Source organism: Lotus japonicus, chromosome 5 (genome assembly GCF_012489685.1).
Source record: "Lotus japonicus ecotype B-129 chromosome 5, LjGifu_v1.2".
NCBI lineage: Eukaryota > Viridiplantae > Streptophyta > Magnoliopsida > Fabales > Fabaceae > Lotus > Lotus japonicus.
In genome coordinates, this window is record NC_080045.1 from 43,311,299 (window position 1) to 43,334,133 (window position 22,835).

Consider the following 22,835-nt stretch of genomic DNA (forward strand, 5'->3'; position numbering starts at 1 on the left):
CCGCATCTGAAGCTGCACTTATCACCATCTCTGGATTTAAATAGAGCTGATGATCATTCGGATCCGTTTTCCCGCTGTACGCTCTCAGAGCGATATTCTTCATGTTATATGGAATTGCTACCTCCCTTACCGTCGCCGAGAATGGCCCAAACTCCGTTACAGCCTCCGCTTCCCGTTCTCCCTGGTCCTGTTGTTCACAACGAAGTAGTCTAACTACGCTTGTGAGTAATCATTCCGCTGTCGTATGTTGTCGACGTTACGGATCAAGCGTCTCCAATCTCTGTGAGTGATCGGAGCCTGAGGTAACGGTGATCCGCCTCCTGTTCTATCCAAGGAACATAGAGATAAGGTATGGTACCTAGAGTAATGAGATTGCAATGTGAGAGTTTAGAGAGAGAGAGAGCGTGTAACCACTTAGAGAGAGAATGTAACTGAATTTCAAGTTTGTTATTTCTCAAATGAGCTAAGAGTCTCTTACAATTTGTAACTGCCCCCTATTAATAGGCTCTGGGTTGGGCCTGGCATCCTTAATCGCCATTAGTGGGCCAGTTAGGCCTCCTAGGAGAAAGCCCAACTCCCTGGATTGTGCGTCGCCTTGAGGCAAGCGTTCCTGGGTGAGGGCCCTGGGGTCTCGCCTAGTCTACAAGTCCACAAGACACCGAGCTCGATGTATGAGAGCTGAGAGTGTCTTTATATAACTGGGGTGACAATCATGAGAAAAACTAACTAACGCTAAAGCCTAGTGATCCAGAATGATTGCCAACATGGCATGGTAAGCAAAGCTTAAGACTAATATTTTGATCTATTTAACAAGTCCCTCTGAGCCCTCGAGTCCACGAATGGGCTTGCAGCGACAGCGTTTGGTACTCTCGCCCTGCTCCAACTGCGATTTCCTCGAATGATGGTGGCTCGACGTGCGTAGGACACATGTAACGTAGCAGAGAAAGGTAGAGGTCAGCGAATCTGTAGAATCTCAACCGCTTTCCTTGAAACGTCCCCTCAAATCTCAATAAAGCCTGCTAATTCGAATTCGAACCAATCAGCTTCAGCCGTTGCAACTTCCATTTATTGTGCCGTTCCCACTCCCCAAAATCCCTCAACTGAAATTATTTCCCTAACATTAAGGTGCACGGTTCTCCACCTTCCCCCCACGTTCATCAACAACTAACCACAAAATTCTTATACGCGTCCCCCCTCGATCATCACCCCCTTCCTATAAAGACGTTGTTACCTCACCCCTTACTCTTTTTGCAACCTCAACTTCTAGCCACCCTCTTCGTACGCAGAATCCCTTCAACAAACCGTTATCTCAGCTCCTATAACGCCCCACGCGCCGCTCCTTTTCCCGATGAGTCCTTAAAACTTTGAAGTCGCTTTTATTTTTTCCTGTTTCACCCTAATGTCTCGTGCCCTTTACTTCAATGGCATCAAGACGCCGAACCAAGAACTCCACCCGTGATGTTCCTCCGGTTGACCTTCCCCCCCCCCCCCGAGGGAGTTCCTCTCGACCAAAAGGACATTTTGTTTTCCGACTTAAGTCTTCGGGATCCTTGCCAACTCCTGCCCTAAGGGGCCTCCCGACTGGGACAATCCCCGACCAAACATCCAGTTAGAGCAGTGGAAATCAATTTGTGATCTATCCTCGAGGTCCGGTGGGTTTTGTCATGAGAAACCCATTGACAACTGTTGGTCAATCTGCAAGTGTATAGAATCTACCCGGTTTTAAATTATCGAACCACAGGGAATTGATATACGAATTCAATTTAAGATTCAAGTTCAAGGTTGGAAAGCAAATTAAATTCAGTTTTAAGGTTGATTGTTTAGGTGTTTAATTAACAAGCAATTGAAATTTAAGTGTGTGAAAAACAATGGTGAGCATACCTTAGGTTCTTGCTTAACTAATTCAGTTTTAGTCAACCTATTCTATCCACAAAACTCTGAGTCTCTCCTTGATGCTCTAGCCTAGTCAATCATCTATCGATGCCTCGCATAAACAATCCTCTCAAGCCAAAAGTTAGGCACAATTCCTTGATAACCTAAACATTTGCTAAAGGCGTTAAGCATGCAATTCAGGCCAACAAACCCCACCCCTTCCTCTATTCCTAGTAGCAAGCATAGAAGAGGTAATCCCACAACAAGTCCCTAATCTATAACAAACTTCCGTTCTATTAAAGATAAGTATAAAGCTTGCACACGTTCTAACTTGAAACATAAAGCATGGATATGGGATTCAATGGTTTACTCAGATGATTCATGAATAGAAATAGGAATTAAGATTGAAACATCATAAGTATTACAAAGAACCCAAAGCAACACGGGTTTAGCCAAGCATGACTATAGAACCCATACAAGAAAAAGGAAGGATAAAACCTGGAACAAGGACTTGGAGAAATCTTCTCCTCAAGCTCCAGAGCCTAACCTTACTTCTAACTTATTTAGGAATGTATTGAAAATGACAAAAGTTACAAAAGAAATGATAAAAAATCTATTTATAGGCAAACATGTCGAGTTTGGGAGCTCAGCCGCCAATTAAGCACGCCTGAGCGCCAATTCATAGTGAGAAAAGTAGCTTCTGGAGGTAATTGGCGCTCAAGCGCTCAACAGCAGCGCTTAGGAGCCAATTCCTCTCTAGCATGGTGTAAACAACGAACCAATTGGCGCTCAGGCGCTCAACACGAGCACCTGAGTGCTCTCTACATGCTAGAAAGCCTCTTGACCTTCTTCTTAACTCCCCTTTAAGCCTCCCTTCAATTTTCCAAGCCTCTTGACCTTCTTTCTTCATCAGTTTTCAGACCTAGCAGCTTGGGAACAAAGCAAAGAAAATATCTAGGATTTCCAAGAGTTTATTAGCATAAAAGACCCTCAATTCAAGTATAAAAAATATGCAAGTCCTAAACTTACTTAAAATGCAAGAAAGGTCCCAATAAAACTATAAAATTACCAAAACAATGTAAAAACTCAAAGAAAGATAAAAATGCATGATAATGCATGAAACACTACATGAGACTCAATAAAAAGACTCAAAATAAACTACGAAATGTCCCTAAAAATACTACTAAATTGGGGTCATCAGCGAGCCACACAGGGCCAAAGCAGCGCGAGAAGGCGGGAACGATTGATAGGTAAAGGTGTAAGGGGGTCGTGGAAGGTCCAGAGTCAGGAAAGAGAAGGTCAAGGGACAGGATAGAATGGACAGTCTACGCATGCTCATGCTAAGGAGCGCTGGGAGGACTTGGGAATGATGCATCTAGTAGGGGCGTGTTAGCGATTGATCCTAGGCTCACAGCTGAGCAGGAAGGGGGCCTGGAGAAATTGGTGGAGGACAACGTTGACCTCTTCAGTTGGAATCAAAGAGACGCAGCACTGTGGAGATTTCCCATATTCAACAGGCCAGCACAGCTGTTGGGAAGTTAAGAGAAAGGGGCGGAGCTACAGGAGGCGACCCGGAAAATTGGTCTTTTTAGGGCGATCGGAAGACTGGGGAAGAGTGGGGCCAGTCACAGCATCGCAGGGATAGGGAACTATTTTAAGGAGGGTGGTATTGTAAGACCCCGTTTTAGGGCATATTATTTTAATAATAATATTAAATAATATTTTGTGAATTACTTGTGCTATGTGTGATATTATGCCTTTTTAAAAGGTGATTATTTTCTAGAAGCAATATTAAGTCTTAGAAACCTCTATAAGTTTATGTGCGCGACGATACGAGCATTTTGACTGTAATATTGCTAGGGTTCTGCGACGGCGACTTTTAGGTCAAAATCAGCCCGACAGGAGCGATGAGTTGGTGAATCGAGTCGACGAGGACGATTTCGTGGGCCACACCTTACGGGGAGGTTCTGGGCATGATTTTAAGAATGTTCTATGAGGGAATATTCCTTACTTTGGTTTTTGAAGGTTTTATTTAAATAAAATGAGTTTTTATTTAAATAAAATGCATTTAAATAATTTTAACCTATGGTTTAATATCAAAATTAATTCTGAAAATATTTTTGAGGTATTATGGAGCTGATGCACGAATTTTTTGAGCCAAAATTATTGATAAGGGTTTTTCATTTTAAATTTGAAGTTTTGATGCAGTTAGGAGAGAAATTGTGCATTTAATGCATTAATTATTTTGGGGTTTTTATTTAAATTATTATTTTAAATATTTTTTGGAGAAAATATGAGCATGAAGAGTGTGTTGGGTGGCCAAGGCTTGTGGAGGAAGGAAAATGAAACTTTTGCAAGTAATTTCCTTTTCTAGGTAGGTTTTATGAAGGAGAGATATTAGGGATTTTGATTCTTTGACTTTCAATTAATGGGGGATTGATTTCTGAACTTTTAAAACCTCCAAGGATCTTTTCACATCTGATTTAAAACTCTTTGGATTCAAATTTATATATTCTAAAAGATTAATGATTTAAATGATAGTTTTAAAAGGGATTTAATTAGGAAATAAGCCAAATTTAGAGGACCGAATCAAGGAAGGTTGGAAGAGTCTAGAAACACTAAAATGGGCTGGAAATTTCGTGGTTTTGGGCTTCTTCTTGGGGAGAAAGAAAAGCATTTAATGCTTGGCTCTCACCCCTCACTATAAATAGAGCATTTCCCCCTCTCATTTCTTCACACCAAGAGCTCTCCTCTCCTCTGCATTTGCGTGAGCTCTCTTTCCCTCTCTTGTCTTTCTTTTATTTTTCTTGTTCTTAGGTTAGTTTATTTTCTAAGCCTTGAGCAAGGTCATTCTCAATATGCTCTGTGGTTGCAGCTTAAGCCGATCTGTCAAATCCAGAAGAGAATGATTTTAATCAAGCTGCTTAGAAATGTTTATCTATTTGAGGGTTTTCTTAAAGAAGTTCTTGATGTTCTTATTTTGTTCTTATGACCTTCAAAGAAAGGATTTTATAAAGGAAGTTTTGATCTTGGGAGGATTGAATCTATGCGAAAATTATGTTTTTCTTCGAAAGTTCTTCAAGTATTCTTATGATCTTCAAGCAAAATGTTTTAGAAAAGAATGTTTGATCTTATGAAAGAAATGATTTTGGATTTTCAAGGTTTTTGGGGGGGAATTTCGTGATCAACAAGGGGATGGGCTTATGATCGATTCGATTGTCCGATTAGTAACGTTACTCTGTCCGTTCGTTGGTAGGAAATTTTCAAGTGTAGATCTAGCTTCAAGGAACAACCCAAGACTTCTAGGAAAGCGTACCTTTGAGGTAAGGGCACTTCGGCTATGATTGATTGTGATTGTATGATGGCGAAATGATTAGGACCTTATGATTTTTGAATATGTGAGTAAGGGCACTTCGGCGATGATTGATTGTGATTGTTAGAAAGCATGATACTAGGACTATCGATGATATATGTGCTAGATATGTTATATAATGATAATGCAATAAATGTTAGCTAGTATTATTATGAACATGCCTATATGCCTAGGGTGTTAGCTACATTTATTGATATGCATGCAAGTTACTATGTTATGATATTTTGTTCATATGAGATGAACGTGATAGGCTTAGGGCCTAGTGATGATGATTGACTTGCATGGCATGCATTGTGGACCAAGTGACCTGGACTGGGCTTGGTTGGCCACGACTAGTGACCTGGACTGGGCTAGTCGATGGTGACATTCAGGGGAGGCCCTAAATAAGGTCGAACGTGAAACGACAGTGCGTTGGAGAGGTCCAACCCCGATCATCAAGCTGTTGGGCAGCGGTGCGTTGGAGAGGTCCAACCCCGATCGTGGAGTCGTGTTCGTCCAGCCTTTCCATGAGGGATTGGCTTATGGATATCCAAAGTATCTGCATGCATGTGCACGAGCAATGACTAACAATAAACTATGAGATAGTTCCCTATACTTGTGAAACTTAGAATTATGAGAGAGTTCCCTATACTTGTGAACCTTAGAACTTAATATAGTTCCCATATTTGTGAATGTTAGCTTAGTGAAGAACTTGTGATTGATAGGGTAGTATACCCTACTTATGATGTTTGTGTGTTAGAAGTTGACCCTTGCTTGTTTGCTTGTTTGTTGTTTGTTGTTTGGGGCGCTTAACGCCTAGACAACAAGCATGCGTGTGATCAGTCGAGATGCGACCCTATACATGCTTGATGTGGATGACGGCAAGGCTCGAGACATCGACTACGCGATTGATGGTTCAGCTATGGGATTGGCGAGAGCAGAGGATACGAGACGATATGATGCGAGCGCTGGAGGAGGCCTTGCAAGGCACGCGGCCTATGAGTCGGATATTGAGTGTGATAATTGAGTCTGTACTTGGGGGTGGGCTGAGTTTGTTATAGGGTTCGAACCTAACCTAGAGACCTTCTTGTGGTATTGGCTCGGGGGCGGTCGAACACTAGTTTAATCATTATGTTGTAATTTGAAAGAATCATCGTACGCTTCCAAAGCTTTTATTAATAAAATGAATTATTCAGTCTATTTCTCATGTTACTACTTTTTATTTGTAAGCAATGTTATTGAAAATTTTTATTTCAACGAAAATTTACACACGTTTTTGGAAAATGGTTACTAAAGTGACCCTCGAGAAATCGGGGCGTTACAGGAACGATTGATAGGTAAAGGTGTAAGAGGGTCGTGGAAGGTCCAGAGTCAGGAAAGAGAAGGTCAAGGGACAGGATAGAATGGACAGTCTACTCATGCTCATGCTAAGGAGCGCTGGGAGGACTTGGGAATGATGCATCTAGTAGGGGCGTGTTAGGGATTGAGCCTAGGCTCACAGCTGAGCAGGAAGGGGGCCTGGAGAAATTGGTGGAGGACAACGTTGACCTCTTCAGTTGGAATCAAAGAGACGCAGCACTGTGGAGATTGCCCATATTCAACAGGCCAGCACAGCTGTTGGGAAGTTAAGAGAAAAGGGCGGAGCTACAGGAGGCGACCCGGAAAATCGGTCTTTTTAGGGTGACCGGAAGACTGGGGAAGAGTGGGGCCAGTCACAGCATCGCAGGGATAGGGGAAAGAGTTAGGCGGAGTGCAGGAAACCAGAGGGGGCCGCAGGTATGAGGCCAGCAAAGGCGGCCTGACGCGTCAAGTGGGAGAATGGGCAAGGAAAACCTCATTTCTATTACAGGGTAGTCAAGCGGGGCGATGGGATGAAGGATGAGGTGTTTGGCGTGGTGCTCTGATCATCAAGAGTGCCAACGACAAGAGCAAGGGTGTGACGAGGGAAAGCAGGAATTATGTCAAAAATAAAGATGTACTATTTTTCTCCACCACGAGAGTTTTTTAATGAGGCATCCCTCAAGTGTAAAATCTATTTTACAATCAAATACAAAAGGATATTCTCAGCAATACTCCTAACTTTCAACTAAATCGAAACGGTCACCCGATGGGAAAAATCCCCTGAAGGTGGCGATCCCAACATGACCTTCGTGTCTGGGGATCGCTCCGGAAAGTCCGGCGCGAACCGCTGCCACCCGTTAGCGACGTGTGCGGATAAGCTTCTTCTGCTAAGAACCTCCCCGAAATATGGGCGAGTAAAAGCCTCCCCGAAACATGGGCGAGCATTTTTAACTAGGATAAGCCTTGGGAAACCCACATGGCCATTGGGTCCCGAGCCACTATAAGTCCCCGCCTAATAAGGCTGTCTGGGCCACACTTGATCTCACGGGAAAAGTGTGTGAACAAAGCCTCGGTCCAAGACTGAGCAAAAGTCCTAGTTATACCCAGCACACTCTCAAAATTGTTGAACGAAGAAATTCAGACTTATGCTGAAAGAAAAATCAAACAAACACAAAAGCAAAACATGGCGAGGCGACACACAAAGGGAGAACAGGGGCGCTCGAAACGACAATTCTCATTAAAAGAGGACAGAAAAGTTGTAGGCGTTGTCTTTTAAAATAATGATAATAAATTACTAGTACATGATTGATCTAAGGACTATTAATGTTTCTGTCTTGCTCTACATCTTCTTCATTTAGGAAATGCTCGGCGACGAAACCAGGAGGATCTTCGGGATCGTCTAATCCGGTGGGGGTGACCTTTTTGAACGCCCCCATCAGGCTAAGGTCTATTTGAGGATGGAGACGTTGAACTTGGGTCTTGGCGAGAAAGAAGCCGCGACCGCGGTCGAAGACTGCGGCTGCAACAGCATCTGACATCACTTTTTCATCAAAAGCCTCCGTGTCGGACTGGGCCTGGGGCTTTGCTGCGGACAGAACCTAGTCTTTCTTTGTCAGTTCTGCATGGAGAGTTTCAAGTTCCGTGCCCAAAGAAGAGATGGTTTGATCCTTAGAGGCCACCAAATCTTCCTTTACGTCAGACTCTAACCGCGCCTCCTGTTGGAATTTCTCAAGCGTGACCTCCAGTTCTGAAATCTTTTTGTCTTCGAATTCCAGGCTGACCTCAGAACGTCTAGCTTGCTCGGCCAGCCCTTTGGAGGAGGCGGCTTCTTTAGAAGCTAGCTTAGCAAGGAGCACCTTGCACTCCTCAACAAATTCGGAATTGAGAGCGCGAAGGCGCACTACCTCTGACCGCAGAGCTTCGGCGTCTCTGGCGAACCAGTTGTAGCGATGAAAAGCATGGAGCAGTGTCGCCAAAGCACCCTCGAACACCCTTTCTAAACCCTGCCTCTGAACCACTTCGTCCATCTTCACAGTTTGCGCCAGCGTAAATGAGAGGGTAACTGGCATCCCCGGGTATGCAGGGAATTGGGATGGAAGCGGCTTGTAACCCGGGGGCGGCAGCTGCAATGAACTAACAGATGGCTTTGAGCTTTGCCCGGAGAGCGGCGGGGCAACCGTTCCACCGGGGGGCATTCTGTTAACAGAATCACCTCGTGCGTCGGGTGAGGGGACTGGAGTTGTCTTGAGAGGCCCGTCGGGCTGAGTCGTCTTGGGGGTCTCATCGGGCTCGCGAGAAATGGAAATGATAGCCGGGACATTCTCCTCGCCAGAAGGGGAAGCAGTAGCTAAGCTGTGTTGTTTCTTAAGAGGTGGTTGAGAGGCCTCCTCGCCAGGGGTCAGGAGGGCCCGTTTCCCGCTCTCACCCTCCAAGATTGATGGGGAGGGAATTTTGTCGCCCTTCAGGTTGACCCGAGGGGGGAATGGAGCGTTATCTTTCTTCTTAAAAGCAGCCAAGAGGTCCGCGTTGGTGAAATTCATCTTCCCTGGAACGAAGGACAACAAAGGAAAGTCAGCCAAACATAAGAGGCATAAAATAAGCAAGGGACAGGAAAACCTAAGTAGGCGGGAGTTGATGAAATCTTGGCTTTACCAATCACTTGGGCGCAGTCTAAGACCGGAAGTTTTGCCAGGAAGATGATAACAACCTTGTCTTATAGGGTCATAGAACCCTCAGGTGGGTCAATTACCCGAGATATTTCTAGGGTCCAGTAAAACGGGAAGCGGGCGGTACCGTCCCTTAAAGTAAAAACCTCGGGGTATTCATGAGACACCACGATTTTAAAATACCTACGGGCGAGGTCGGTCGGGACTGTAGTCCAAAGGGGGTTGACACGTTGGCGATTGGGCTTAGCCTCCAGGGAGACCCAGCTGCGCGGCGGTGATGACTAGGTGGCCACACCATAGAAGTAAAAGAGATGAGAGGGCTCTGGCTCTTGCTGGATTGTGTCACAAAGGATTTCGAAGCATCGCAAAAAGGCCCAGCTGTTAAGGTGAAGTTGGGACGGGGCGACGTTGATGCTACGTAGCACGGAACAAATAAAGGGGGCGAGGGGAAACCTGATCCCCAAACTTGTGAACATGTACTCGTACATGTAGAAGAAATAAGGGTCACTCACAACGTTATAAGGGCGGCGGAGCCAAGGGCGTTCGGAGTATGAGCAACCGCCATAGTACAGAATGTTGTTAATGACCCTAGTTTAGTAGTGTTTTTAGGGTCATTTCGTAGTTTATTTAGAGTCTTTTTACTGAGTCTCATGTCGTGTTTCATGCACTATCATGCATTTTTATCTTTTTTTGCATTTTAAGTAAGTTTAGGACTTGCATATCTTTTCTACTTGAATTGAGGGTCTTTTATGCTAATAAACTCTTGGAAATCCTAGATATTTTCCTTGCTTTGTTCCCAAGCAGCTAGGTCTGAAAACTTATGAAGAAAGAAGGTCAAGAGGCTTGGAAAATTGAAGGGGGGCTTAAAGGGGAGTTAAGAAGAAGGTCAAGAGGCTTTCTAGCATGTAGAGAGCGCTCAGGAGCTCGTGTTGAGCGCCAATTGGTTCTTTGTTTACACCATGCTAGAGAGGAATTGGCGCCTGAGCGCTCCTGTTGAGCGCCTGAGCGCCAATTACCTCCAGAAGCTACTTTTCTCACTATGAATTGGCGCTCAGGCGTGCTTAATTGGCGACTGAGCGCCCAGACTCGACATGTTTGCCTATAAATAGGCTTTTTGTCATTTCTTTTGTAACTTTTGTCATTTTCAATACATTCCTAAATAAGTTAGAAGTAAGGTTAGGCTCTGGAACTTGAGGAGAAGCTTTCTCCAAGTCCATGTTCCAGGTTTTATCCTTGCTTTTTCTTGTATGGGTTCTATAGCCATGCTTGGCTAAACCCCTGTTGCTTTGGGTTCTTTGTCTTAATTCCTATTTCTATTCATGAATTCTCTGAGTAAACCCTTGAATCTCATATCCATGCTTTATGTTTCAAGTTAGAACACGTGCTAGCTTTATGCTTGTCTATATTAGAACGGAAGTTTGTTATTAATTAGGGACATGTTGTGGGATTACCCCTTCTATGCTTGCTACTAGGAATAGAGGAAGGGTTGGGGTTTTTTGGCCTGAATTGCATGCTTAATGCCTTTAGCAAATGTTTAGGTTATCAAGGAATTGTGCCTATTTCTTGACTTGAGAGGATTGTCTATGCGAGGCATGGATAGATGATTGATTTGGCTAGAACATCAAGGAGAGAGTCAGAGTTTTTTGGATAGAATAGGTTGATTAGAACTGAATTAGTCAATCAAGAACCCAAGGCATGCTCACCATTGTTCTCACACACTTATATTTCAATTGCTTGTTAATTAGTCACCTAAACAATCAACCTAAAAACTGAATTTAATTTGCTTTCCAACCTTGAACTTGAATCTTAAACTGAATTCGCATATCAATTCCCTGTGGTTCGATAATTTAAAACCGGGTAGATTTTGTGCACTTGCAGATTGACCAACAAGTTTTTGGCGTCGTTGCCGGGGAATTGTTTGTGGTTTTTGGTTTAAGTTTTTAGTTTGTGGTTTTATTTTTTTGTTTTTATCTTCGTGTAGAATTTGTGCGACTAATCTTTCTATGTTTAAGTGTCACACTTTCAGGTTACTCTCACAAGAGATACCATCATGGGTGGCCGTATGACGAAGGAGGAGATGCAAGCCCATATTGAGGCGAGAATCCAAGAGGGTATCACCCTCCGGTTACGTAAACAAGAGGCTGATAATGCCAAGCGGTCTCTTTGGGAACTCACTTCGGCTACCATGAGTTATGACTATCCCGGGAGCATTGTTTTTCCCGAGGGAGTGGGAAACTTTAAGTTGAGACCGACATTCATCAACTTGGTGAGCCAAAGCCAATATGGTGGAGGTGCCCTAGAAGATCCTCACGCTCACATGGAGAGGTTCATCCGGAACTAGAACACTTACCGGGTGAACAATGTTCCGGCGGATGCAATTCGGTTGAACTTGTTTCCATTTTCTTTGAAGGACACCACTGAAAAATGGCTGAATTCACAGCCTCAAGGGAGCTTCACTACTTGGGAAGACTTAGCGGAAAATTTCACAACAAGGTTCTTCCCAAGAGCCCTTGTGAGGAAATTGAAAAAAGACATCATGAATTTTGTGCAAACCGCTGAAGAGAATCTCTATGAAGCTTGGGAGCGCTTCAAGAAGCTCTTGAGGAAATGTCCTCAACAAAATCTCACCCAAGCTGAATTGGTTGCAACATTTTATGATGGTCTACAATACTCTTGGAGGTTTGGCCTAGATGAGGCTTCAAATGGGGAGTTCGATGCTCTTCCCCCACAAGCGGGGTATGACTTAATAGAAAAGATGGCAGCGAGAGCCATGAACTCTGAAAATGATCGCCAAACCCGAAGGAGTAAGTTTGAAGTTGAAGCTTACGACAAGCTCTTGGCCTCCAACAAGCAACTTTCCGAACGAATGACGGAGATTCAAAATCACATAAAGGCGACCAATTTGGTCGGTGCTACAGTAGCCAAAGTGGAGTGTGTGGCTAATGGAGGGCCTCAATATAGTGATTTTTGTACCATTCCTAATCAAGGTTTCTGAGGTCAAAGCTCTGGACTTTCTCAACAAGTCCAAGAGCAAGTTGGTGAAAGTGATGGTGGCAAGAAGAGCTTAGAGGAGCTATTGGAGAGCTCCATCAACCGCATGAAGAGCAACTATAAGAACCAAGAGGCAGCTATCAAGAACTTGGAGAACCAACTTGGCCAGCTAGCCAAGAAAATAGCTGAAAAGCCTCAAGGTAAACTTTCCTTCCAATACTATCCCCAATCCCGAGCAAGAAAATGCTTCTGCTATGACTACTAGAAGTAGTAGAGTGTTGAATGGGTTCGAAAAGAAAGCAGAGGGAGAAAAAAGTGAGAAGATAGTTGAGGAGGAAAGGAATGTTCCTATTAAAACTAGAGTGATGAATGATCCTATTCTTGAGCTTAGCAAAGTTCCATTTCCTAAAGCATTGGCAAAAAAGAATTTGGATAAAAAGTTTTCAAAATTTATGGATGTTTTTAAGAAACTCCATATTGATATCCCTTTTTCCGATGCTTTGGAACAAATGCCTATCTACGCTAAGTTCATGAAGGACATTTGAAATAAGAGAAGGAAGTTGAGTGAGGTTGATGAAACTATCATGATGACCGAGGAGTGTAGTGCCATTTTGCAAAGAAAAATGCCTAAGAAGAGAAGGGATCCTGGGAGTTTTACTATCCCAGTGGAGATTGATGGGTTGACTGTTGTTGAAGCCTTGTGTGATTTAGGAGCGAGCATCAACTTGATGCCGCTTAGCATGTTTAGAAGGCTGAACTTAGGAGAGGTCACCCCGACTATGCTCTCTTTACAAATGGCGGACGGATCCCTAAAAACACCATATGGGAATATGGGATTGTGGAAGATGTCATGGTGAAGGTGGACAAGTATGTGTTCCCTGTGGACTTTGTGGTGCTGGACATGGAGGTGGATGCAAAAATTCCTCTCATTCTAGGCCGACCCTTCTTAGCCACTGGCAGGGCTAAGATTGATGTTGATAAGGGTCAGCTCATTCTCCGAGTTGGTAAGGACAAGGTAAGATTTTCGGTTTTCAATCCTAATTTGCAAACCAACCTTAAGGATGATTTTGCTTGTGATATGATCAAAAGCTTGTCCATGTCTTCAAAGGAGACCTCCAAGATATGTGAAAAAGATGTTGAGCTTAATCAAGCTCTCGTCAAGCTTGTTAGTGAAAACAAGTATGGGGGGTCTAAAGATGAGAATTTACAAGCCCACATGGCACGATTCATTCAAGTTAGTCACCTTGTAAAAATGGAAGGTGTGACTAGTAATGAGCTCAAGATTAAGCTCTTCCCTCACTCCTTGAAGGAAGGAGCAAGAATTTGGTACGATGGTTTAGATGATACCCTCTCTTGGGAGGAATTGTTCCAAAAGTTTTGTGCAAGGTTCCTACATTGTACATGTGGAAGAAAGATTGATGGTAAGGAATTTCCTTCCTAACACCAAAGGAAGGAGAGTCCACCTAGGAGTATAACTTAGAGCTGCTTGGGAGACAACCCAAGTCTTGTTTTCTTTTGCTTGTTTGTTTGTTGCATTTTGCAGGGAATGAGAGCATTGATTATGGAGTAGGAGGTGTGTCTAAGGCCTCCATGGTAACTTGTAAAGGAGGTCAACTCTTCCCCTTAGTTTAGCTAATGCATTTTTGCATATTTTTCTGTTGTAGCTTTTATTTTTCTTTTATTCATGCATTGTAAATTAGAGTTGTTTTTGGGTCTTTACTTCCCTATACTCACATGTTTTTGCCCGTAGTTTTGTTCTCTAACTTGTGCTGGTTTTTGAAAATGTTTTTGTGAATGCTTGTGTTGTTTTTTGGGGATGAGTGATTGCATGTTTGGGGAAGAGAGGAGGAGACTTTGGTCTTCCGGGTGTTTCTTAAGGATAGAGTTGGTGTGAGTCCATAAGGGTCCATCTTTGACCCTTCACCATAAAATTTCCCTGGAGGATCCCGTCTCACTCGTACTTCTTGGTTCAGTATAGATTTCACTCTTTGCATGTGTTGGTCAATTCGCAAGTGTACGAATACCTCCGGGTTTTAAATTATCGAACCACAGGGAATTAGATTGCAAGTTCAGTTTAAGATTCAAGTTCAAGGTTGAAAAGCAAGTAAAATTCAGTTTTAATAATTGGTTGTTTCTTGAGTTTGTAAAAGACAAGTAATCACGTAATAAAGCGATTGAAAAACAGAGATGAGATTGCCTTGGGTTCTTGTTCAACTAATTCAGTTTTAGCAAACCTTCCTATTCAATTAATCCGGAGTCTCTCCTTGATGTTCTTGCCTAGTTAGTTGTCTTTCGATGCCTCGCAAAGAAAACCCTTCCTAATCAAAAGATAGGTTCAATTCCTTGATAACCTAAACATTTGCTAGAAGCACTAAGCATGCAAGTCAGGCCAACAAACCTCAACCCTTCCTCTATTCCTAGCAGCAAGTATAGAAGGAGTAATCTCACAACAAGTCCCAATTCTACAACAAACTATCGTTATGATTATAGAAAAGTAAGAAGCTAGCATGCATTCAAGCTTGAAAGATAAAGCATAGAAGTGAGATTCAAGGGTTTACTCAAAACTTCATGAATAGAAAAGGATTGATAGCTAAAACATTCAAAGTCTTACAAAGAACCCAAAGCACAAGGGGTTTTAGCCAAACATGGCTATGGAATCCATGCTAGAAAATAGAGATAAAACCTGGAACATAAGGCTTAGGGAAAGCTCCTCAAGCTCCATAACTCAAACTCTCTCCTCTAACTTATGAAAATATGATAAAAATGACAAAAGGTACAAAAGAAATGACAAAAAGCCTATTTATAGGCAAACAGGTCGAGTCTGGGCGCTCAGGCGCCAATTCAGAGCGCCTGAGCGCCAATTGCATGCAAAAACATGCTCTCTGGACCCAATTGGCGCCTAGGCGCCCATTCCCAGCGCCTAGGCGCTTAAGCTCGCCTGAAAAGGGCTTTTTGGCTTCTGAAACTCCTTTTTTCAATCCTCTTTAAGTTTTCCATCAATTCCATGCTTATTGGCCTTCTTCCTTCTTCAGTTCCTGATCTGAAACTTAACCAACAAGCCAAGGAAAATTCTAGAAGCTCAAAGAGCTTATTAGCACAAGAGATCCTTCAATTAACACAATAAAACCATGCAAGTCCTAAACTTTACTTAAAATGCAAGAAAACTCCCTATAAAACTACTAAATTACCAAAGCAAAATAAAGACTAAAGAAAAGATAAAAATGCATGAGAATGCATGAAACACTACATGATACTCAACAAAAAGACTCAAAACACACAAAGAAATGACCCTAAAAACACTACTAAAATAGGATCATCAGCATGCTTTGTGATACTTGCACAATTCTTGAGACCTGTAGGTTTTTGAGCTTCAGAGTTTTTTGGCTTGAACATTTGTCCCTAGTTGTCCCTTTTGAGCCTATTGAAGATTTCTTTGTTAGCTAAATAATTGGGATGGATGATAGGTTGGATTTTGGGGAGTGTTGGTCCTTGCATTGTGTTGGAGCTAGTAATTAAAGTTGGAAATGTCTCTTGCCCCAAGTGTAAAAAAAAGAAGAAAAAGAAAAAGAAAAAAAGACTCCTAATCAAGTTGGTGTTGCAAAAAGGAAAAAATAGAAGAAAAGAAAGTTGAAAAATGGGACAAGAGACTTGTGCTTAAAAAGTTTGTTGTTGAAAGCTCCGGGGTTACTAATAGGACCACACTCAAGATGCTTGAAGTTTTAGACTTCCTTAGGGACCAACCACCATGTACTTCACCAAGCCAACATTTCAACCCTTTGAAGTCTCATTGAATTTGTGCATGTTTGATCTTGGTTGCTCTTGAGTGAATGATATCCAGAACCTATGAACTGCTTGTGTACTCAGTGCACTAATTATATATCTCATCCTAGGAATGTTAGATCTATATGCTTCTCATGATGGACTCTACACTCTTCTTTCTCTAAAAGTTGCATGAAGTGGATTGTTGTGTCTTTCTTTTGGAACCAGCTGTGGTTGCTAAATCCGTCGGTTTTCTTATAAGTATTCCTTGTTGAGCTCTTGTTTTGGGAGCATTTCGTGCGCTTGAGGGCAAGCGAGTGTTGTTTACGCTCGAGGGTGAGCTGTCGTTGAGTATAGTGGTGTGATGACCCTAGTTTAGTAGTGTTTTTAAGGTCATTTCGTAGTTTATTTTGAGTCTTTTTATTCAGTCTCATGTAGTGTTTCATGCATTATCATGCATTTTTATCTTTCTTTGAGTTTTTACTTTGTTTTGGTAATTTTATAGTTTTATTGGGACCTTCCTAGCATTTTAAGTAAGTTTAAGACTTGCATATATTTTCTACTTGAATTGAGGGTCTTTTATGCTAATACTCTTGGAAATCCTAGATATTTCCTTGCTTTATTCCCAAGCAGCTAGGTTTGGAAACTGATGAAGAAAGAAGGTCAAGAGGCTAGGAAAATTGAAGGGAGGCATAAAGGGGAGTTAAGAAGAAGGTCAAGAGGCTTTCTAGCATGTAGAGAGCGCTTAGGCACTCGTGCCCCAATTGGTTCGTTGTTTACACCATGCTAGAGAGGAATTGGCGCCTGAGCGCTCTTGTTGAGTGCCTGAGCGCCAATTACCTCCAGAAGCTAAATTTCTCACTATGAATTGGTGCTCAGGCGTGCTTAATTAGCGGCTGAGCGCCCAGACTCGACATGTTTGCCTATAAATAGGCTTTTTGTCATTTCTTTTGTAACTTTTGTCACTTTCAATACATTCCTAAATAAGTTAAAAGTAAGGTTAGGCTCTGGAGCTTGAGGAGAAGCTTTCTCCAAGTCCATGTTCCAGGTTTTATCCTTCCTTTTTCTTGTATGGGTTCTATAGCCATGCTTGGCTAAACCCCTGTTGCTTTGGGTTCTTTGTAAGACTTATGATGTTTTAATCTTAATTCCTATTTCTATTCTTGAATCCTCTGAGTAAACCCTTGAATCACATATCCATGCTTTATGTTTCAAGTTAGAACGCCTGCTAGCTTTATGCTTATCTATAATAGAACGAAAGTTTGTTATAGATTAGGGACTTGTTGTGGGATTGCCTCTTCTATGCTTGCCACGAGGAATAGAGGAAGGGTTGAGGTTTGTTGGCCTGAATTGCATGCTTAACACCTTTAGAAAATGTTTAGGTTATCAAGGAATTGTGCCTATCTTTTGGCTTGAGAGGTTTGTCTATGCGAGGCATCGATAGATGATTGACTAGGCTAGAGCATCAAGGAGAGGTTCAGAGTTTTGTGGAAAGAATAGGTTGACTAAAACTGAATTAGTTAAGCAAGAACCCAAGGCATGCTCACCATTTTTTTTCACACACTTATATTTCAATTGCTTGTTAATTAAACACCTAAACAATCAACCTTAAAACTGAATTTAATTTGCTTTCCAACCTTGAACTTGAATCTTAAACTGAATTCGCATATCGATTCCCTGTGTGTTAAAACCGGGTAGATTCCGTACACTTGCAGATTGACCAACAGTTGTCAAGGGGTTTCTCATGACAAAACCACCCGGACCTCGAGGATAGATCACAAATTGATTTACACTGCTCTAAACGGGATGGTTGGTTGGGGATTGTCCCAGTCGGAAGGCCCCTTAGGGCAGGAGTTGGCAAGGATCCCAAAGACTTAAGTCAGAAAGCAACAATGTCCTTTTGGTCGAGAGGAACTCCCCCGGGGGGGGAAGGTCAACCGGAGGAACACACCGCAAGGGGTTGGCAGCGGTAACATCACGGGTGGAGTTCTTGGTTCGGCATCTTCATGCCATTGAAGTAAAGGGCACGAGACTTTAGGGTGAAACAGGAAAAAATAAAAGCGACTTCAAAGTTTTATGGACTCACCGGGAAAAGGAGCGGCGCGTGGGGCGTTATAGGAGCTGAGATAACGGTTTGGTGAAGGGATTCTGCGTACGAAGAGGGTGGCTAGAAGTTGAGGTTGCAAAAGGAGTAAGGGGTGAGGTAACAGCGTCTTTATAGGAAGGGGGTGATGATCGAGGGGGTACTTCACAAATTAGCGGGTACTTCACCGCCAGGTGAGCCGTTGATATCACTGCGCAGAGTGGATTTAGCGTGTTCCGCCCGATGATGACATATTATGATGCCACGACCTGCAATACCAAATATATTACATGCAAAAGTTTGGCGTTCTCATCAACACCAAAAACCGTGTCTAAATCAAAGTAGCCACGCACCCAGACCTGTTCTCCTGAAAAGCCTACCAGAGTCCCAGTGCACGACATCAGGTCCTTATCTGTTAATCCCAACTGGTCGAACGCATCACCGTAAATAATATCTGCAGAACTTCCCTAGTCTAAAAGTACTCTTCGCACATTAAAACTATTGATCCTTACCATCATCACCACAGGGTCATCCTTATGTATCTTGATCCCCTCGAAGTCTGCCGATGATACCACTATGTCGGGGTGATGAAAAACGAATGGGGTCGAATACTCTTGCACTAATGTTACCGCCCTTACATGCTTTCGTCTCACCGAGGACGTGTCACCGCCTTCGCCGAAACCCCCAGCAATCGTATTTATCGTCCCAACCGGTGGTTCAAGATCTTCGTTGAAGGTTTACTCAGCTCCCATCTTTCTTGTCGCCAATGTTTCCTTCTTGTCCGTTATTGGCGTTCGCCGACGGTCGTCTCGCCTGAGCGCGCCCTGTTGGTCCTTGCCCGGTCTGTGGTCGGTCATTTGTGATCGCCCCGCCCTGATCAGTTTCCCAATCTCGCCTTTTAGCGTAAAGCAGTCACTGGTGTCGTGACCCGCCGAGCGGTGATACTCGCACCATTTAGTTCTGCCTACCGCCTCCAGCCGCGGATTAACTTCCTCCTTGATTTCTTCAATTGCATGTGTCGCCCTTACCCTCTGGAGCAGCTTCGTCAATTCCGCATTCGGGTCTCTTTCTGGCCCCTCACGCTGGAGAGGGCCGGTTGGTCGCCATGGGCGGCGACGTTCGATGTTTTCCTTCTTCGAATAAAGTTGCTCCCCTGGAAATTTCTCCAATTGCTTGACCTTCTTATCCTTTCGCGTACTGTTTTCTCCCTTTTTGCGTCCTTGTTTTCTCTCCGGCGAGACGTTCCTTTGCCCGCCAACCTTTTCCGCCTTCGCACGCTTCCTCTTAAATGCGTCGTCCTCCTCATCCAGGATGTAGGTGTTCGCCCGGGCGCGAGCTTCCATCATCGAGCGCGCTGGTTTCCGACTCAACTTGTTGTTCAGCTTTCTCGGCAGCAGTCCTTTTATGAAAGCACGCGCGTAGGCCTGTGGCTCCAACTCCTCGATCTTTACAGACGCAGCACTTTACCAATTCACATGTTGCTTCAAGGTTTGTCGCTCCAACCAATTCACATTCGTTTAATCACCAGCCCATCATATGTATCTTCCATTCATTCAAATTATAGCATGTCAATCCTTCCCGATCATGAATAGACCCATGAAGCCAACATGAAATCCACCATGCCAGCAAGTTGTTCATTATCACCATCTGCAAGGTAAAAACTCGAGCCCCAAACCAGAAAAAAAAACCATGAAAATATAAGAATCCAACCAGTGGCGTATCCAGGATTTTCTTGTTGGGCGGGCGAAATATAAGATTAAAAAAATCTTCATTGAATATTATATAAACTTTAAATTATAGAAGATTATTTAAATACAACTATTCGTTCTTTCATAGTACTAAATTTACCTATTATTGTATCAACATAAAATATTTCAGCAATTTCTCTTTCGATATATGCAACTAATAAATTTATAAGAAGATCATCTTCAATTTTAATTTGTTGCAAAACCAAAGTCTTAACAACTTTCATTGCAGAAAAATATCGCTTTGTAGATGTTGTTGAAATAGGGAATGTCAAAACAAGACGTAGTAATCTATCAACAAGTGGAAATATTGTTGTTTCTTCAGTTTCAACTAACTTCTGATAAAACTCGGATAAATTGGAATTTTTTCCTAAATTAGGATCTCGGGAAACATCTAAATGATAATGTCTTAGTTGGAACGACAAATTTCTCTTTTCTAGCTCGGAAAAATCATCTGCATAAAACTTCTCAACAAGCTTACATATTTTCTCATTACCAAATGATTTAAAATTTTCCTTAGGATCTAAAGCTGAACTAAGTATGAGAAGTTTCACTACCTCTACATTAAATCTTCCATTTAATTCATATAGTTGCAAATCAATTGCAGAATAAAATACATCTATCCTATAAGGATGTTCCATATCTCCACCTTGTTTCTTATAAGGACCATTACTCATAAAATAAGTGGTTTTCATGTCAGGAACTTTAACTTGATGAGCATCACAAAATGTTATAACATCTTCTATATAAAAATATTTATAGTCGGTGAACATTTCAAAATTCTTTGGGGGGGGCGATGGCCCCTGCCTGCCCCTACCTAGATCCGCCCCTGAACACAACCGCACATTCCACGAACCCACGCCCTCGACATCACTTACCGAAAAAAACCAACACAAATCTCCTGCGCAATACCATGAATTGCAACTTCTTCCTGACAATCAAACAACATACCCGAACACTGACTTCTGATCAAAGCCTGACGAGCTCTAGTTATAACCCCTTCATCACTATGATGCATCATATTAATTGAAAAAGATTTTAATTTTGACATATTTCTTTATCTATCATATATTTTGAAACTGACCTAAGGAAGCATGAGAGATGAGTATACTATGATTAATTTTGAATAATTAGCATTGTGAGATCACTCACTTTAGAGCATATCTACCCCTCATATTGATGAGGAAAAACGACAATATAAATCAACCCACAAAAAGTAAAATAAAACTCGAATATTTAGACGAGAACGTTGTTGAGAAAGACATATATATGTTATATTCATCTCAAGATTTGAAGCTCGATCTTATTTCAAATAAATAGTTCTAGTGGCATTCAAATTGTAATTTTAACCACAGAAGCCTCAATTCAACTTTTATTTTGCTTGTCTATTTTTTATCAAACATATTTAGTGGGGTGGAAAGCAATTACAACCACAACATAGATCTGGAAGGCAACCGAATCTACAACGGGGGTTTCCACTGCAATTAAGTTGATGATGACGACAGTCTTCATCAACCTGGCACCTGTAACAGTCATCTTCTTGTGCCTTCAAACCTGTAAAATTAATTTTCACCTTGTTAAGCGAAAATATTATTTACACACAAGTTTATATAGCATGCAATCTAGCTAATCAATATAAAAATTTCATTTTTATTTGCTACTTAGCTAATTGTATAGAAAAATGAAAGGAATACCTTGTCCAGATGCTACAAGAAATATAATTGCAAAGCAAAGAAACAACGAAGCTTTTGCCATCGTATGCTTGAGAATTGTAATTTTGATGATCAATATATTTTGTTATAATACTGAGTTGAGTTTGGCAAGATTATATTTATAATGAAGCGTACAATAAAATTTATTATTATTTTTTACTAATAATAATCTTTAATTCTTATTGTGAAACTACTAATATTTGATTAAAATGTTAAAAATTAAAACTGACTCTGAAAAATTATTAATGAAAAATAACTAAATGACACTTTAAATTATTCAATATTGACAATGATAAAAAATATTTTATTCAATAGTAATATTATAATAAGTATTGAAATCCGTTAATGGCAGACTTTATTAGCGATGTGATTTGGGTAGATAATTTCCCTCTTTTGTTTATTTCCAGTATTCACTTGGATGTACCGACTTTCTTATTTCAATGAAGTTTCTTATTTCCGTCAAAAAAAAAAATTTAATTAAGGTATTAATTTCTTATCATTGAAGTCTGCAACATGCCCACCTGAGATAGATAGTATCTGTAACACCCCGATTTCTGGGTGTCACTTTAGTAACCAAAAATAAACTTTACGCGGAAAATAGGTAATTTTTTTTCGATTGATTCCTTTAATTAAAAGCGATAAAGAAATAAAAACATAACCCATCAACTAAACTAACCGATATACAATATATACACATGTACAGCCTCAGCTGCACTCCACGTCACGCGAACCCGCAGTGACTCCAAAGTAGTATGCCCATAGGCAAATATGTACAGCACCAGTAATGTACTCAAAAGTATCAAAATACAGTCATCCAAGAGAAAGTCGGCACCCAAAAATGGCCTGAACAAAAGACCTCTATAACCCGACAGACTCTCTGTGATTCCTCATCAAAAGAACCACACAAAAAGCCACACATCAGGAACCTACCCTGTCCCAAAGTAAGACGATCAGAGCTCTACACAAAAAATGACGCTAGCCTAACCTACCCTCCCAGCTCATAGCTCCTCCTCCTCCTCATCGCTGCTCAACGAGTAGCTGTCCCCACTGCTCTCGGAGTCAGAGTCGGAATCCACCGTAATCATCTCGGTGTCCAAGTCCACGACCTCCCTCCTAACTGTCCTGTGCACCGCCCTAGTCGAGCCGGTCTCAACATCCACCTCTCCTGTAAGAACATCCTCCTCCACCACCCTAACCAAGGGGTCCACACGGTAGCCGAGTGGTGAAGCAAAGGAAAAGAGACGTGAGGCAGATGGGACAACAGACTCCCTCTTCGGCCGCACAAGCCTAGAGGACGACGCCACGTCGGTAGGA

General features: G+C 42.1%; 1 non-coding gene across 1 annotated transcript; it reads right to left on the reverse strand.

Moving 5' to 3' along the window:
- Positions 1-11,749: 11,749 nt before the first annotated feature.
- Positions 11,750-11,856, reverse strand: LOC130721744 (small nucleolar RNA R71). The gene has a single exon (XR_009013663.1). It is a non-coding gene; the product is annotated as a small nucleolar RNA R71 (small nucleolar RNA).
- Between the last annotated feature and the right edge of the window lie 10,979 nt (positions 11,857-22,835).